Source organism: Arachis ipaensis, chromosome B6, assembly GCF_059453495.1.
Source record: "Arachis ipaensis isolate K30076 ecotype BB chromosome B6, ASM5945349v1, whole genome shotgun sequence".
NCBI lineage: Eukaryota > Viridiplantae > Streptophyta > Magnoliopsida > Fabales > Fabaceae > Arachis > Arachis ipaensis.
The window spans coordinates 128,849,433-128,852,293 of NC_142441.1; the positions used below are offsets into that span (position 1 = coordinate 128,849,433).

At 44.9% G+C, this 2,861-nt stretch overlaps 1 pseudogene; it reads left to right on the forward strand.

Annotated features, from left to right (window-relative positions):
* Positions 1 to 517: 517 nt before the first annotated feature.
* On the forward strand, positions 518 to 1,787 carry LOC148562711 (2-hydroxyisoflavanone synthase pseudogene; annotated as a pseudogene).
* Positions 1,788 to 2,861: the final 1,074 nt, after the last annotated feature.

Sequence of the window (2,861 nt, forward strand, 5' to 3'; positions counted from 1 at the left end):
AATATATTTATTAGTTTATAAATTATATGAGTTCTGTTAATTATTGTCTAAAGATACTAATTAAAAACTTTAAACTGAGAACATTTTATTAAAAATTAATATTTTAAGTTTTAGTTTTTAAGAATATTTTATTACAAAATTTAGAATATTATCCATATAATTACTCCCTAATAGAAACCTAAAATGCAAAAATGATAATAATTAAAAATGATAAAACTCTTCGAGGTGCAGAGATTTTTGCGAATATTTTTTTATTCGAGACACTTGTGAGAACTTGAGTAACTTGAGTGGAAATTTATCTTGCCTCATCATCTTCATAATTCTCAAATAATACGAATTTATTTAATTATTCTTAATATTTTAAATATTCTTATAGGTATTTTAGTAATCTCATCTATTATATATATATATATATTGTATTAAGATTTATTTTATTTTTTTATATTATATTATATTATTTTATTTTTTTAAACTTAGATGTTGAACTTCAATTAATTTATTATTTTAAAATTTTGTTATGGATCCGACCCACAGATCCTACACTCGGAACGGTTCTCGAACCCGGTTGCCAGGGTCTGACCCGCTTCGCCCTTCCAGAAGGTCCGGAACCAGCCCACTAGAGCTCCTAACCAACTTTCGAATTCAAACGTCTCCCTTATCTTAGCCAAATAAGATAAGATAAGATATTCACCATCACCTATAAATAGAGGACCCAGGTCCCTCCAGGTATTCATTCATTCCTCACACCTTATACCTCTCAGATCCATTCTGACTTGAGCGTCGGAGTGTCTTTGCAGGTACCTCCCCCCATTGCTCCAGTCAAGTGATCCGGCATCTGCCTCAACCCGCAAGTTCTCGATCCATCTCTCAACCCGTACCAGAGACATCTTGTACATTGGCGCCGTCTGTGGAGACTTTGCAACGTTGTGGCGGCATGGCGGATAACCCAGAAGAGCAATCATCAAACTCAGATTTCTTGCGTGTAACTGAGAGCAAAAAGGAATAATGTTTTCTTAACTTGCATCACCTTTGCAGGTTTATGCACCCTTTCGCCCTACTCCAACGGCGAAATCCCAAAGGAATAATGTTTCCTTAACTTGCATCACCTTTGCAGGGATAACACACCTTCGCCCTACTCCAACGGCGAAATTCCAAAGGAATAATGTTTCCTTAACTTGCATCACCTTTGCATGTTTATGCACCCTTTCGCCCTACTCCAACGGCGAAATCCCAAAGGAATAATGTTTCCTTAACTTACATCACCTTTGCAACGATAACACACCTTCGCCCTATTCCAACGGCGAAATCCCAAAGAAACAATGTTACTTGCAATTACCTTCTTAGTGATAACACTCTTTATGAACCCTCGCCCTACTCCAACGGTGAAATTCCAAATCCTCTGAGCCCAAAGTCTCGCCTCCCTTTAGTAGGACACCTCCACCTCTTGGACCCTCTCATTCACCACTCCTTCATCCGTCTCTCCAAGCGCCATGGCCCCATCTTCTCCCTCTACTTCGGCTCCATGCCCACCGAGGTTGCTTCTTCTTTTGAACTCTTCAAGCTCTTCCTCCAAACCCACAAGGTCACCTCTTTCAACACTAGGTTCCAAACCTCTGTCATCCGCCGCCTCACCTGTGACAACTCTGTCGCCATGATCCCCTTCGGGCCTTACTGAAAATTCATAAGAAAGCTCATCATGAACGACCTCCTTAAATGCTACCACCGTGGCCAAGCTCAGACCTCTCAGGAGCCAATAGATCAAGAAAGTTCTCAAGGTTCTTGCATAGATACGGGGGACAGCCAAATCGTGGCGGCATGACGGAGAACCTCGAGGAGCAATCCTCCACCCGACACCCCAACTCAAACCCACAAAGCCCAACTCCCGAACTCCAAGATAACACTCCTCCCACCCATGGGAGGATAATAAACGCGGCACATCGCCAACCAACCCCAACCCAGCAACAACCAAGAGAGGACAACCGTCCTTCCACTGAAGCCCGGCCACCCGATGGCCTGGGAGAGAAGGCGGTCCAGATAATCCAAGAGTTGTGCCTCAGGGTGCAAAACCTCAAAGGCCGAGTCACACCCAAAGAACGGTACCACCCGGAGCATACAAGCCAAGCGACCTCCAGGACCTAATCTCATCACGATACCAGGAACACCAGGCCCCCTGAGCAACAACACTGCAAACAGCATGATCGCAGCGTTTCCCTAGACCCGAAACACCGACGCGGAGAAGACGACCGACGGCACCATCGGGAGGCCAAACGAGCAGGAAACATGCACGTGATAATGGAAGCCATCCCGTTCATAGAAAAATCCTTGAGAGCCAAACTCCTGAAGGACTTCAACAAGCCCACTAACATGAAATAGGACGGGACCAACGATCCCCGGGAACACCTAACGGCCTTCGAGGCCAGGATGAACTTGGAAGGAGCCGCCGACATGATCCGGTGTAAAGCCTTCTCGATAACCTTAGCTGGCCCTGCGATCAAATGGTTCAACGCCCTCCCAAACGGGTCCATAGCCAGCTTCCACGATATCACCAGAAAGTTCATGGCCCAGTTCACTATCAAAATCACCAAAGCTAAACACCCCATTAGCTTGCTCGGAATTACCCAAAGACAAGACGAATCTACGAGAAAATACCTGACGGTCGACGGACTCACGGACTCAGTCGCGAGCCTCTGCCTGACCAATGGACTTATGAATGAGGACTTCTGAAAGTATCTCACCGCGAAGCCAGTCTAGACTATGCACGAGATTCAGAGCGTCGCTAAGGATTACATAAACGATGAGGAGGTGAGCTAAGTCGTGGCGGCCAATAAACGGCAGAACGGCGGTACGGCACCTCGCCAAAT